This window comes from Terrapene carolina, unplaced genomic scaffold, assembly GCF_002925995.2.
Source record: "Terrapene carolina triunguis isolate 2854851 unplaced genomic scaffold, T_m_triunguis-2.0 Scaffold112, whole genome shotgun sequence".
Classification (NCBI taxonomy): domain Eukaryota; kingdom Metazoa; phylum Chordata; order Testudines; family Emydidae; genus Terrapene; species Terrapene triunguis.
The window spans coordinates 2,770,206-2,786,617 of NW_020664463.1; the positions used below are offsets into that span (position 1 = coordinate 2,770,206).

General features: G+C 42.6%; 1 pseudogene; it reads left to right on the forward strand.

Annotated features, from left to right (window-relative positions):
- The first annotated feature begins 331 nt into the window (after positions 1–331).
- Positions 332–3,779, forward strand: LOC112123456 (annotated as a pseudogene).
- The last annotated feature ends 12,633 nt before the right edge of the window (positions 3,780–16,412 follow it).

The window sequence follows — 16,412 nt, forward strand, 5'->3', positions numbered from 1 at the left end:
CAGCCATTGTGGGTGGCAGGGGACCTAGCACCTCCCAGCCTCTGCAGGTGATGGGGGAACCTTGGACCACTCTGCTGCAGTGGGCTGCGTGGGAACCCTGCAGCTGCCCAGCCACCGCACATGGCGGGGGACCCCCTACTTCTGCTGGGGCAGCAGAGGGGCCCCAGAGTTCTCAGCTACCAGTCCATGGTGGGAGAGGCTCAGACCCCTTAGCTGCTGTGGGTGGTGGGGAACGCCGGAGCTCCCAGCTGCTGCAGGTGTTGGACCCTCCTCCTTCCCCATTTTGTCAGGGATATTTTTAGCAAATTTCATGTGCCCCCTCCTTGCTGTCATGAAATTAGAAGGAAAATGGGTGAAGAATACAGAACACTGCAAAGAAATTCGCGTGAAGATCAAAGAAAACTATTAAGACTTTAGAAAGAAGAAATTGAGAGAGGGGGCCAAAAAGAACGGGAGTCTGAAGAAGGTAGAAAGAGATGTTAGGCTGAAAAAGGTTATTCAAGTAGCACTGAAATATGAAAATGGTGAAAGGACATCAGAAAGGAGCAAGATGAATGAAATATATACAAAATTCTACAATGATCTCTACTCCTTGCATGTCAATGTCCAGCATACACTATCAAGGCAGCAGGCTACAGAGGAGGTTCCCAACGTTATGTGGGAAGAAATTGAATATGCAGTTCATAATATAAAGATAGGGAAGAGCCCGGGAGTGGACGATATTTCGCTGGAAGATATTCTCTTCAAAGCATTGGTGCAGTGGTTCACCATCTACATCAATAGGAAGCGTGTTCCAGATGCATGGAAGAAATCAAAAACAATACTATTTATGAAGAAAAGCGATCCAAAAGAATTGAGCAACTACCGTGCAATCACACTCCTCTCACAAGTGTATAAGGTCTTCACCCATGTCATACTCAATAGGATTAAGAAGGATCTTGAAATGCACAAAAGCAGAGAACAAGCTGGTTTTCACTCAGGGTGTTCGACAATTGATCACATCCACTCAGTTCGGCAGCTCATCAAAAAATGCAAGGAATACAAAGTACAGTAACTCCTCACTTAACGTTGTAGTTATGTTCCTGAAAAATGCGACTTTAAGCGAAACGATGTTAAGCAAATCCAATTTCCCCATAAGAATTAATGTAAACAAGGGGGGTTAGATTCCAGGAATTTTTTTTTCACCAGACAAACCTATATATATATATAGTGACAGACCCAGACCAGTGGGGTACAGGAGTCTGGTAGAGGGCAAATATACTGGTCACTGGATGAGTAGTTTTCTGTTCCCTGAGTGACCAGAGCAGGGGCTGCACTAGAGTAATCAGGAACCTGCTAGAACCAGTTAAGGTAGGCAGGCTAATTAGGACACCTGGAGCCAATTAAGAAGAAGCTGCTAGATTCAATTAAGGCAGGCTAATCAGGGCACCTGGGTTTTAAAGGAGCTCACTTCAGTTTGTGGTGCGAGTGTGAGGAGCTGAGAGGGTGTGCTGCTGGAGGACTGAGGAGCACAAGCGTTATCAGACACCAGGAGGAAGGTCCTGTGGTGAGAATAAGGAAGGTGTTTGGAGGAAGCCATGGGGAAGTAGCCCAGGGAGTTGTAGCTGTCATGCAGCTGTTACAGGAGGCACTATAGACAGCTGCAGTCCACAGGGCCCTGGGCTGGAACCCGGAGTAGAGGGCGGGCCCGGGTTCCCCCCAAACCTCCCAATTGACCTGGACTGTGGGTTCTTCCAGAGGGGAAGGTCTCTGGGCTGTTCCCCAACCCACATGGTGAATCTCTGAGGCAAGAAAATCCGCCAATAAGCGCAGGACCCACCAAGATAGAGGAGGAACTTTGTCACAATATATACACACACACACACCCACACACTATAAGTTTTAAACAAACAATTTAATACTGTACACAGCAATGATGATTGTGAAGCTTGGTTGAGGTGGTGAAGTTAGAGGGTAGAAGAGGGTGGGATATTTCCCAGGGAATGCCTTACTGCTAAATGATGAACTAGCAATTGGCTGAGCCCTCAAGGGTTAACACATTGTTTTTAATGTAGCCTCACACTCTACAAGGCAGCACGAGTGGAGGAAGGGAAGACAGCATGCAGACAGAGACACACACCCTGTGTGAGAGAGAGAGATGTGCATTGCCCATTTAAGTATGCTGACACCACTCTAAGTACATTGCCTTTTTAAGTAGATCAGGAAGTTGAGACAGCAGCTCTGGCCAGCAAGCTCTCTCCGTCCTGAGCCCTGTCGTGTTCCCACCCTGCTCTATATGAAGAAGGGGTAAGCGGGGGGCAGGAGCAGGGGGGAGTGGGACACCCTGACATTAGCACCCCTCTCCCGCCCCCCCGCACAGCAAGTAGGAGGCTCCCAGGAGCAGCTCCAAGGCAGAGGGCAGGAGCAGCCCATGGCAGTGGGGGGAGGGACAGCTGAACTGCTGGCAATTGATAGCCTGCTGGGTGGCTGCCGCACAGAGAACTTAGGGGAGCTGATAAGGGAGCTGAAAGGGGGGCTGCCAGTCCACCCTGGTTCCAAGCCCCCACCAGCTAGCTGCAATGGGCTGCTCTTCCTGCAAGCAGTGGACAAAGCAGGCGGCTGCCAAACAACATTATAAGGGAGCATTGTGCAACTTTAAACGAGCATGTTCTCTAATTGATCAGCAATGTAACAACGAAACAACGTTAACTGGGACAACTTTAAGTGAGGAGTTACTGTACCATTGTGTCTTGCATTTGTCGACTAAAAAAAAGGCATTTGACTCAGTGGAGATTAACGTTGTACTCAATGCGATCAACATCGACCCGAGGTACATCGATCTGCTGGAAGAAATTAACTGCAATTGTTTGACAGAGCTAACACTATTTAATGTCCCGTGCACTATTATTATACGTAGAGGAGACAGACAAGGCGATGTGATCTCACCAAAGCTGTTTGCAGCAGTATTGGAGTCACTGTTCAAAAAATTGAACTGGAAAGAAGGAATCAGAATTGATGGAGCACAGTTAACGCATCTTCTCTTCACTGACGACTGTGTAATATTGGCAAAGGACACAGCAGAACTGGAGAACAAACTGCAGCAACTGCAAATGTTTTCACATGATATCGAGTTGGAAGTGAACATGAAGACAAAGTGGATGCGGAATGAGCGTTGTGCAGCAGGAATCATCACTGTAAACAGGAAAGTAAGTGAGGAGGTCGACAAATATATTTACCTGGGTCAGTAGCTGAACAGAGACAACTCATTCAAAGGGGAATGCAGTAGGAGGAGAAAGGCAGGGTGAGCAAGTTTCAACAAAATAAAGACCTCTCTAATGGATGATGAACTTCCCATGAAGAAAAGGAAAATTGTTCTGCCAGCAATGATATGCAGAGCGGAAAGCTGGTCAATGACGAAAGTGGAGGAAGAAAAATTCGCTGTCACCCAGAGAGCAATGGAAACGCAAATGTGTAAGATATCGCTCCGTGATCACATACTGAATGAGGAGATCAGAAAGCATACAGAGGTGACCGATATAGTGCAGGCGATGTACGATGCAAAGCGGAGATGGGTGGGTCATGTAGTCCACAGGCAAGACAATAGGTGGACAACACGCATCAGTGACTGGATCCCCAGAGACCACAGGCGACCACTGGGAAGACCGAAAATGCACTGGGCCAATCCCATGACAAAATTTTTTGGCCAGAAATGGAAAAAACATGCTTGCAACAAAACAGAATGGTGTGGCGTCGACTTGTATTCGTGGAGGGAGGGACGAGGACAAGCCAGACAAAGATGATTTTTAGTAAAAGTCAGGGACAGGTTATGGACTTCCATGAATTTTTGGTTATTGTTTATGACCTGTCCATGACTTTTACTAAAAATATCCATGACAAAATCTTAACCTTCCCTATGAACCCACATTCCATATCTGGGCAATCCTGCTTTTTATGCCCCAGATGCCCACACTGGGTGCAGACCACTCCCTGGTTCCCTGAACGAGTTCTCATTTCCTCCTTTTTCATTTCAATCGTCCTGGGTGTGTCTGAATTGCCCCTCCTTTTCCCCCCGCCCCCCAAGTCCAGTCCCTGAAACATCTGGAATTCTTTCCTGGGAAAGTCTGCATCCACAAACTCCTTTGCAAGCTTTACCGTTTCCTCCAGGGTTGTTAACTATTGCCTCCGATCCCAAACGCTAGCATTTTACGGAGGCTCTGGAGAAATTGCACCAGTATTATCATGTCTGTTATTTCCCCTGCACTTTGAGTGTCTGGCCTTAGCCAGCGAGTTGACCAGTCTGTTAAATTTTGTCTGAATGCCCTGGGTCATATGTCTCTAGTCCATCTAGTGGCCCGAAATTTCTGTCAGTATTTTCTGACCGAAAGGCCAACCCTATCCAGGATGTCCACCTTTAGCCTATCATAGTCCGAGACCTGTTCCTTGCTCATGGCCATGGGCTTCCCCTGACAAATACGGTACTACTTGGTGGACCCACAATCCCTTATCTCATCTGGCTCCCATCGCTACCCTCTCAAAAGTTAGTAAAAATGCACCAGGTCATCTGCTGGGCCCTTCTTCCACAGGCTCACCCCTTGTGTCCTGCTGTTTCCTGTCGCAGGACTCATGAGACCCTGGATCAATTGCTGCTACACCTGCAATTGTTCCTTTGTGAACTCTTGCAGAGTCTGCTGCAGCTCAGCCTGCCACGCAAGAAGGGACCTCATTTCACCTTGTAGGATTCCTGGAATGAATGCATAGCCTTCTGCATCTCTTTTTGTTGCTCCAGCAGCCATTGTATGGTCTGCTCCATTGCCCGAATGCTGACTCCTTGCACCGGCTTCCCTCACCAGCTTCTAGTCATCTGTCGCCACCAATGGGGAAATTGGGATCCTGGACAAGCCCCACATGTGTAACGGCACGGCTTCACTCCTGTCTTCTTCCTCTGCATGGCTGAAAATAATCTCCAGGGACTCCAATCACTGAGCAATTCTTAGTTTTCTGGTTATTAAAAACAATCTTTTCATTAGCCTTACTTAAGTTCAAATGAAATTTAATGACATTTTATTAATTAAGATTAGTTCCAGTAAATGGGTAAATTGGGTAATATGGGACAATAGATTCAAAAGTTACACTAAACTTTAGTTATTCAAAGTTAAGTCTCCACTTAAAAAAAAGTGTAAAAAATGGAATGTACAGAAATGCTCAATTAAGGCATCCAAATAACCTTAGCTCTGCCTCTGTGTTGCTCTGCATTAGAACAACCAGAAATTCAGAGATGGCCTTTTTTCCAATAACTCAAATTCACTGTAGCAGTGTCCCCAACAACTGAGAACTGTTCATAATATAATCTTCTACTCTCAAACATATAGGTCCTGATTTTGCCACCTGTCTGCAGAGAAAGATAAGAGATGGTTATGTGCAATAAATTATATTAACATGGAAAGGTCTTATCAAAATAACTCCCTTTGCACTGTTGTAAAAGTGGGTAAGTCCTAGGAAACCATCTTTTGTAAACAGAAATGTACTCATTATTTAATTTGTCTCACAAAATATCATATTTTTGGTGCTTTTTAGTGATCCAGCAAAGACAAATGCTACTTTATCCTACATACCACATTTAATCCTGTTATGATTGCCACCAAATTATTTGTTATGCTTAAGTGCAATGATGCTAATAAGGTCTCATAGCTCCCTTCAAAATTCTCCATTTATGATCAGATCAGTGCATAGAGAAAAATGCACTTTATCATCACAGTTAGCAGTAAAGAGGATGGTCTCAAATGTTCTCCAGAAAGATAGTTAGAGGCTCAGAAGGCCAAACTGCTTTTCCAGGAATGGCATCCCACTCCCTCCCCTCAACACATACCGGTACTCATATCATGGAATTTGGGGATGGGCTGCTCTCCAAATAAGTATGAAAGTAAAAACCCCATTCATAGAACATAATTGAAAATTACACATGACTTGGTATGTTACCGTAATTTTGAACTGTGTGGGGTTTGGGTGTGGGAAGGAAATCTGCCTTTCAAGCATCTTCTGAGCAAGTTTTTTTTTCACCTTACACTGGCCATAATTTTCAAACCTGGGTACGACAAGTTAGTCTCCTAAATTGTTACTTGGGCACCTATGTACAAGTGGTCTGACTTTCAAAGGCACTGAGAATCTCTAGTTCCCACTGACTTCTATGGAATAGTGGGTGCTTAGCACCTTGGAAAGTCAGGCCACTTGTACATAAGGTGTAAGAGCCTAATTCTACAACCTAGGGTCACCCCAAATGCCTTCCTAATGTGTAAGCTACTTGAATTATTCAGGCTGTGTGGAATATCCAGGCATTGGCCCTAATTATGTTATGTAATGTACCTGGAAATACCCTGTACAGAAGATGTACAATGATGAGTTAACATTGGTGTTGGAACCTTGACAGTTTCATTTTCTGGACTTGTGCTTTTAACCTATGTCACATTAATGTGTATTAACTGAAAAGTCTCATTTAATAGTGATAATATGTCTGAATATAGTAGTTTATTGAATTCCTGCTTCAGCTGTAGTGCCATGATTTCTAAACATTTTTCATTAACAAAGGCTTTTATGAGGGCTGTTTGCTACAATAAAGGCTTGTACTCCAGCAAAAAGTATCTTTTTTTTTCTTATAAAAAATTATAATAGCTAGTTTATAAAAAATCATCAAATTAACAAATGTATAATATATTACTTGGGGGAGAGGGGGAATCCTGGCCCCTTGAAATCAATGGCAAAAACTTCCATTGACTTCAGTGGGGCCGGGACTTCTTCATTAGTGAGGTGTTGAGTGCCTTCAACTTCCATTGAAGTCCATTAGAATTGAGGGTGCTCAGTATCTTAGTGTATCAAGTTCTCAGTGTCATTATTTGTATGCACTGAATATAATGTGACTAGATACATATTTTATACATCTTCTTCATAAGTGAAATTTACCTCTGTGCAGATGATCAGAACAAAGACTAAGTGGTGCATAGGCACAGACCTTGTGAATTTCATTCAGTAAAACTACTTGCATTAATAATCCACATTTTTAAATCATTTGAGATTCTTGAATGAAAGGCACAGCATAAGTGAAAGGAATTATTATAATATATTTAATTAAGAAATTACATTCCTACTGCTGGCATTCCATTGACCTATTAACTTCTGAACAAGCTCTTAATACTCTTGAATCAAAAAGCAGCAGGAATTCAATAGATTTATTACATCTGAATAAAATAGGAAATAAACATTAGCAATAGGGCAAGTAGCCAAAATTTTTATTACGTCAATGTTACACTAAGCAAAGTGATCTGGCAAACCTTTAAAGAATAACTTTCCTCCTAAATGATGACAATAAAAATAATTTAGAAAAATAAAGTCAATTTCTCTCTAGAAATAGGATTCGGGGTCAGACTGTGGATGGGGGAAATGGTGGTAATTTACTCAAGTACAGGCCACAAGCCCAGAATAGCTGAATGTTTCTGCATAAATGACCAGTGCTGAAGTAGTGAAAGATTCACAAACACAATGTTACATTAGGACAGAATGAAGGTTGTAAATATAGAGAGAAATACAGACCTTGTGGGTAAAGCAGCGGACTAAGATTTGGGACATTTGGGTTAAATAGCTGTCCTAGTGACAGGCAATTCACTTACAGTAAAATTTTCAAAAGCACCTGTGAGACCAAGAACCAGATTCTCAAAGGTTTTTACGTACTAAAAGATGCAGATAAGGGCCTAGTAGGGCTTTCAAAAATACCTAAGCAAGTTAGGAGCCTAACTCCCTTGATTTCAGTGGGAGTCAAGCACCTAACTTATTTGGTCCCAGAAGGTCATGTATAATGAATTAGTCCCTGTAGTCGCCTGGTTTTAAAGACCAGGACAAAGACCTTGAATTGGATGAGTTGAGGGTGGAACACTAATCTCAGCCATACTTTTGCCCAGTCTTACATACGAGGGAAGCTGTTGCATGTTCAATAAGGAGTTTCTGCCTATCCTGGATGTTCCTAGGTAGAAGGAGTTAAAGTAGTCAAGTCTTGAAAGAGATGGACTCTTGTTTGCTAGATCCTCATCCAAGAACAGTGGATGTGATAGTCTGGCAATATGAAGTTTAATGAAGGTTTTCCCAATCACTGTCATTAACTGATTCCCAAGATGTATGGACAAGCCTAGTGTATTCCAGGTTTCCACATATAAATAACTCAGGGGAAGACATCTTCAATAAAGAATAGATACGGTCACTGTTTCTTGCAAAGTCTTTCAGTTGTTTTCCTCTTTCTATTATCGTGACTTTTGTCCTGCCTGATTTGAATTTCCTTTTGTATTTTTCATTAAAATGTAGTTTAAAAAAAAAAAAAACCCATATGATTACAAGTCAGGGTTTTTCTGGGTTTTTGTCAAGCTTTCCCCTGTCTTGTTTAAAGAGCACATTCTTCTGCCATTTTAGTTAAATAAAATTGATGGCATACTGACATGGAAAAAATTTCTGGGGAACTGACACTGGTAATTTTGGGGAAAAAATTTATGCATTGGAGCATTCTTATGTACCTTACTCTGGCGTGTTTAGTGCTCATTAAATGTGCTGGGTTGACAACTAGAGCTGGTTGGGAACTTTTTGACACATTTTCTTTTGGTTGGAAAACGCTGATTTGTCAAAGATTTCTTAGGTCCCGGATGGAAGGCAGAGACCCACCTCAGAACAGTCAAGTGATCAGGGAACTCACCTGGGATGTGGGAGATTAAAGTCCCCACTTTGCCCAATTCAGAGCAGGACTTGAACCTGCATCTCCCACATCCCAGGTGAATAATAGACCACTGGGCTATATAGAATCAGTCTCACTCTCTTTCTATCCCAATGAATATTTATACAAAGTGAAACAGGAGAGTTAGAAAGACTGACCGTGGAGCCTGGTGGTAAGGGCACTCACCTGCGTCTCCCATTTCCCCAGAGAGGGCTCTAACCATTGAGCTGTTGCCTATTCAGAGGTAGGGGTGTCCTTCTCACTCTTGTGGGGGTTTTTGTTTTTTTCAAAACAATTTAAAAGATCTTATTTTTTTTCTGATGTGGAATGAAAAGAAATTTAGAAACTTTAGAATTTTTCACAAAAAGATTTTTTTTTCCTGGCCAGCCCTGTTGACAACTCTAGATAATAAAGTTCTTTTTTTTTAATAGAAGATGTACAGCATGGATATACTTCTTCCATGCTCAACTGCTAATATGCTACATCCCTGATATAGAGAGACCATATCTCATCTTTAGAGCTGAGATGTCAGTTCAGATTCCATGCCAGTTCAGTGCATGTCCTATCTGCTGAGACTTTGTCAGGTAGACACCTGTCCACTAGTAGCTGAACTCAGAACACCTACCTTATTTCAGAAAGGCCACCAAAGAGCCAGTGGATAATAACGGCTTCTGGTCTCTATTGGGCTATGCTGAATTTGAACTAGTGATCTGAATGTATTTCCGTTACAGACAGTTCCCAGCAGACATCTCAGTGAAGACTGAACAGTTGTTAGATATTGTTACCACATACTTTGAAAGAGGAATAATCTTTGTGTGTCCTTGGCTCTAACAAAATGTTGGAATTCACAGCCACTGTGAGCCTACCTATTTATATCTGGCTATTTTTCTGCAATTAACAAAATTACAAATGCCTCCTTTTAAAAATCACTTGACTACTTCATCTGTATTGTTTTGTGAAGAGCATTCTTAACTTCATTGACATTCAGTAATGTTGAGGTGTTACTAATTATTCCCAGCATGAATGCCTACTTGTAATTGCAATTTATCATGAATGCTTATGACTTGGTAATGATTTTTCAAACCATTTTTTCTCCCTTCCGCCCCCCCCCCGCCCCCAAAGTCTTGAGGGTTTATTGTTTCTAAAACTGTTGAATAACCTGCTGGTTTGAAAATAGTAGCTAATGCATACCACCTACTGGTAATAATTGCATCTAAGCCCTTTACCCCTTCTAGCATGTTAATGCTGTGAAACATAACAAATTCCTTACAGTCAAAATGCTCAGTTTTCCTTTAGTGGATCTTTAGTTTAATGCTTTTTGGTCTGTTTTGCTCAAACTCAATAGAGTATTGTAGTAGAAAAGGACTTTTTCCCGGATACAGAAAGCAGACAACTAAATACATATTGGCTCTCACTCCCTGAAAATTTCCCTGACATGTGGTGAATGAATCCTGTAGTGCAAACAGCTAATCTCCCACAACCCTACAGATGGTAGATGGGAAGCCCTGGAGCCCTTCTACTCACTCTTAGACCAGCAGCACCAGAGTTCCTCTATGTGACAGACATCTAGCTGTGTACAGTGCTTGTCAGCCTGGCGCTTGTCACTTAGGGTGAACCTTGTTGTAATGCAGAATTTGGTCCCTCATTCTTTAGGAAGAGGGAAGTTGTGGTTAGGGAGAAGGGATTGCCAGAGCAAATATGTAGTGTATTGTGGCTAAGTGTTACCTTCTATATGTATGTATATGTGTACTCTATTTTTGGTTTTGTTGTACTATGAAGAAGTATAACTGAACTTGACTTTAAAATTAATATAAAAACAGTGATTTTCTTATCCTTACTTCTGAAGGAATGAGAAGCAAAACAGGAGACATTTGGATAGGGTTTTAGTCATCAGTAAACCTGCCATGCGGGCAGGGGACTGGACTCGATGACCTCTCGAGGTCCCTTCCAGTCCTAGAATCTATGAATCTATAAGTAATCCTATTATGTGTTTGTGGTTTATTGCCACGTATGTGACTTTTCAAATTGCTAATTGAATTCAGGGCACAGGCTTTGAAAGAGCTTTTACTCCCATTATATTTGTCTGTACTCTATATTATAAGCCAAGATTCACTGACATGTACAAAGAGGCAAAGCATATAAAAATGATGATGACATGTACCAAAATGAGCAGGCACAAATAATTATGAAAATGTAAATTACATATATTATCCACGTTTGCATACTGGAATTTTATAACAGGACCTTGACCTTGAAAATGGCATTTCTAACACACCTGTGAAAGTAATGGCTGCTGTGTTCTCTCCATCTTAACACTTTTCTCTTGGATTAGAAAATGAACTTCCTAGTTTTTCCTCAAATACTCATAGGGCCACATTTATCCCTAATGTAAGCCCACAACAGTCAATAGAGTAATACTAGAGATACATTTAGCCCAGAAAGAGCTGTGGTCAAAAATTAAAAACTTGACAGTAGGATTTTCAAAGCCACCTGAGGGATTTGGATGTCAACTCCCATTAATTTCCGTACATTCATGTAATGTATAAATATAACCAGTCTCCGACTGGGTCCCTAAATTAAGTACCCAGACCATATTTAGGTAATTAAATCAGTAAGCTGGTTTTCAAAGATGATATGCACCCATAGCTGACCAACCACTGACTTTAGGTGCCTAGATATAGGTTTACTGACTAATGTGACAGACCCAGACCAGTGGGGTACAGGAGTCTGGTAGAGGGCAAATATACTGGTCACTAGATGAGTAGTTTTCTGTTCCCTGAGTGACCAGAGCAGGGGCTGCTCTAGAGTAATCAGGAACCTGCTAGAACCAGTTAAGGCAGGCAGGCTAATTAGGACACCTGGAGCCAATTTAGAAGAAGCTGCTAGAATCAATTAAGGCAGGCTAATCAGGGCACCTGGGTTTTAAAAAAGGAGCTCACTTCAGTTTGTGGTGTGAGTGTGAGGAGCTGAGAGGGTGTGCTGCTGGAGGACTGAGGAGCACAAGCGTTATCAGACACCAGGAGGAAGGTCCTGTGGTGAGAATAAGGAAGGTGTTTGGAGGAGGCCATGGGGAAGTAGCCCAGGGAGTTGTAGCTGTCATGCAGCTGTTACAGGAGGCACTATAGACAGCTGCAGTCCACAGGGCCCTGGGCTGGAACTCGGAGTAGAGGGCGGGCCTGGGTTCCCCCCAAACCTTCCAATTGACCTGGACTGTGGGTTCTTCCAGAGGGGAAGGTCTCTGGGCTGTTCCCCCAACCCACATGGTGAATCTCTGAGGCAAGAAAATCCACCAATAAGTGCAGGACCCACCAAGATAGAGGAGGAACTTTGTCACACTAACTTCAGGCATCCAAGTTCCAAAAGGTTGTCTGTAATCTCTCTAAAATGTCCTTGCTTCTTTTTGGTAGAGGAGGATGGACCTTTTCCTCTAAGGTTCCCTTCTCAATGCCCAGGCAAGCATCTTCCATCCCTAAACTCACACTAAAAATGTGAGCTGTCAGAATCAGACAGATAGCTTGCCACTGCACATAATGTTATGGTTACAGGAATCTACTAGAACTGGGCCCAAGGCACAGAGTTCAGATCCACATCCAATCCTCTCCAAAGTATGAGATGATGATGCAGGGGAGTTCAGATCCAGGATTTTTGCTTCAGCCTAAAATAAATGGTGATGATTGCTATGCAAATGCCCAGAGATATTGTTATGGCAGACATCACCGGGTGGCACTGTTACATGTAGTCTTCTAAGCTCTTTCCCTCAGAGGACACACTGTGGTGTTAGTTTGAGGTTAGGCAAGTTTTTGGTGTAGAGACCCCTTTAGGAGAGAGGAAGCTGTGTAAGAAGTCGAGTTTACTCTCTGCCTTGGGATCTGATGAGTGTTAATTTTTGAGGCAGAGTTGCTTCTTAGGAACCCAGCATTGGTTTTGGGCTGAGATTTCAGGAAGGAGGGATTGCTCTGCATGCTGTTTCATATCTTCTTTTCCAGGACTGGTGTATCTACATGTGTAAATAAAACAAATTCCATTTTGAATATATCCAGACTCCACATATGCTCCCCTGGGAAGCCAATCTGCAAGGCCTTGGACATCTGCTGCTGCTAAACCAAGGGGAAATGCTGATAGGGTTGCCACATGTCCAGGTTTTTCCAGGATTATTTCTTTTTTTAGGTACTTGTCCTCAGACATCTCTAAGGGTTCTCAGTACACACTGCTAGTGGTCCAGTTTTATGGGCTCAGGATTGTCCCAAATGTCTTGTTTTTTTGTACCTGAGAATAGGATTGCTAATTTTGTTGGATGTATTCCTGGAGGTTTCATCACATGACATAATCTTTAATTAAAGATTAATTCCTAGAGACTCAAGGACAATCCTGGAGGGTTGACAACCTTACCTGAGAGGTGGCAACCCTAGATGCTGGTATCGGAAGAAGGGGCAACAATATGATAAATTAGAAGAGGTAGAAGTCAGCTGTGAAGTTTGGATCTGGATCTAGAGTAGTTTAATCAAATTCAAGTTTTGGTTTGGGCTCATCTCATTCGCTGTCAGCAACCCTCACTAAATCTCAAGTTTTATTTTCAGTGAAGAGAATTGCTTTTTCCTGCAATTAGTTGATGGCCACATTAGCAAAAGCATTTCCCCCAGTATCTAAAAGAGGTCCAGAAAAAAAATTCCAGTAGTTCTGCAAAATATTTTTGAACAGCTTCAGTTTAGCCAACTGAGGCCTTGTCTTCATTAGGAAAAAAAAAATGTGTTAGCTGAGACATGGTAACTAATATGAGGTAAACTCCTGGAAAGACAAGGCAGTTTGTAGTTTTCATGTGTTAGCAGGTTGAGGTAAAGGCTGTGAGGGAGCCAAAGGTTTACCCTGGCATGTTAATACACGTGAATACTGTAAACTAACTTGTCTTTACTAGCATTTTGCCTCATGTTGGTTATCATGTGCTAGCTAAATTGAGCTAAGAAAATATTTTTTTCCTTGTGAAGATCCACTCTGAGACTCGGAAGTAGAGAGAGACATAGGTCTTGAGTCTGTTACACTAAAGTCTGTGCTATTGTTGCAGTCTAAGTGGCCTTAAAGTTGGTGGAAATGGCCCCCTGAGAACAGTGGTTGTGTAGAGCCCCTTCCCCTGCCCTCCCCGCCCCCATCAGTATAGAGCAGTTGAAGGGCTCTGTGTCAGCCCTGCTCCTAGTCCTACACATAAGGCCATGTCAGGGAATGATGAAGCAAACAGCGGTGTAGGCTGGACACAGTGGAGCTATGAAAACAACTGATTTTTCAGTTCATTGGCTGCACCAATAAATAAATAAAAATTGTTTCTGGTTCACCCGAAAAGAACTTTTTAAAAAAAATTTCAGCAAACTAGAAAAAAAATGGTTTTGGGTCGAACTAAACATTTCATTTTATTTTCAAGAGGTTTTTTTAACAGGTTTAATTTTTTAAAATAAAACTGAAGTAAATTTCTATACAAAAAGTTATTTTGAATAAAAAAAAACCCCACACAATGTTTCATTCTGAAAATGTCAGAACAGAACTTTTTGATTTTTTGGGTTTGATTTTTGTTTGCTTGTTTTCATCTGAAACAATTCAGCGAAATTCATTAAATGTTTCAGTGGAGACAAATTTGTATTTTTCAGCCAAAAAAATGTTTCCCTGCGTTAGGTCTCAGTGCATTACATTGTGACTCTTCAGTGCTTCCGAGGGTCTTATAAGTAGCCAGGCATATGGGCAGCCCTGGGTTTGCTCTAACTTATAGTCCCCTCTTTCCCTTTCCTCCCAATTCTGCCCCAAGAAAAGGGATGGGGGGAAATGAGGCACAGATCCAGCCCCTAAATTATTTATTTAGGGACATAAGTTTCCAAAAAGTAGGTATGCTGCTTTATTTTTATCTTTAAAAGTATCTTCACTAAAGCACATGCTATTTTTAGGCATGTCTGAGTCTGCTATTTTAGTAGCATTCTGCTTAATTTAAAAGAAAGGGAAGGCCTGCATTTTCCCAACTTTGATGTTAATAGAGAACAGTTGGAAACTTTAAAAAGCCCAATGTAGAAAAATATGGTTGCTTTGCTTCACCCTATTAATCTAAAATCTGGGTGCCAGCTGGGTAGAATTCAAGAGAAAGTGGTTTAACTCTTTTTGGCCTCCCATAAGGCCACTTGTACATTTTCATGCAGATGTTTCCGGGGGCATCTTTGTAGTGGGAGGGGCAGCATGGGAGAAAGCACAAAAGTGCTTGTTTGAAAACCCAACAAGTGGGCAATGGAGGCTGATATTCTGAGCTGGTCAGAGGCAGGAGTCAATATCTCAGTAGCAAATGAGGAAATGATTCACATGGTCACGTTTCTCAGGGTCACGTGACTAGTGAAACATTGACTATGGAAGATGTTTCCCTATAAAAAGAATGATTTATGCTTCTATTGCTATTATTTTAATTAGTCTTCTTTTCGGATGCCGGAGCCTGCCAAGTCAGTTTGCAGCAGTCTCATCAGTGAAGTGCAGAACCCTCGGGACACCATCAAATCTGGCCACAGGGGAGTCGTCAGTGATGTGACGTTGTCTGTCTTTGACCACAGCCACGTGTGGGATCATTTTGTTGGTCCCAGGTGTGAAGGCTGGTTGCACATTGACCCTGGCCCATTCAAAATTGGTTCAACAGAGCCCATGAGCAGTACAGCAAATCAAAGCCGGGTACACACGTGGTTGGGTCGGTTATAAGAGACTGGTTGTGGATGTCACCTGCAGACCAATCTTCACAACAAATCAATGTTGCAGAGAAATCTGGGCAGGGCAAGTGCGCTCGCAACAGGTGCCTTGATGACAGGCTGAAGAGGTCTGCATATAGTGGTAGGCTCAGGTTTGCCCTGATGTTCTCAACCATTCTGGTCAAAGCATCCCCATGACGGATGTGTGGGGAAGTGATCTTGCTTAATAATGGCATGCCATGGTACTGGAGTGGGTCAAATGGGCCCAGTTATGATGGGCATGGTTGAATGTAGTTGTGTGTCAACCAACTTGATGTGAGATGAGTAGAGCCAGACCGGAGCACAGTATCCTGCTGCACAGTATGACAGAGAGCTAAACCAGCTGATCAGAGGATTTGAGCATTTGCTCTCCATGCAGTGCCAGCCAGGTTGCTTAGAAGGTTGTTATGCATCCTCACCTTAGCCACAGTTTTCCACAGATGGTTAAGGTGTGTGGGATATATCTAGGGTTCATTTAAGAGAGACTGTGGGGTTCATGTTTCAGTTATTAACACCTGTGTGCTTTACAGACAGAAGAAAACGTCTAGTTCAGCTACAAGTTGTCGGGTTAGACAAAGAAATCACAGGGTGCTCTGACTTGGTGCAGGGAGAAGCCCTGCACGGAGCTACACCAGGAGCAAGGAGAGCATCAAGCCACCTTTGCACGGACACCCCTCATGAGCACTTTCTTCATATCAGCCTGTCCTCAGGGACTGGCCCAGTATTTTTCTCACCTACAATACAGTACTAAGTTCTTAGGGCTAGAGTAAGACTTACTCATAGCTCTGAGTATGAAGTGGTGCCTGGCTCTGCCAGTCCAGGAGTAGCATCAAAAATGAATTGTAACTCAGGCAACCTCGAGTCACAGTTACCCCTGAGCTCCTGTGTTGCACAAGATGAAAGAGTGGAATTCAGTGCTTTGGCCCATTGCCAGACACAGTGTATACAGGGCC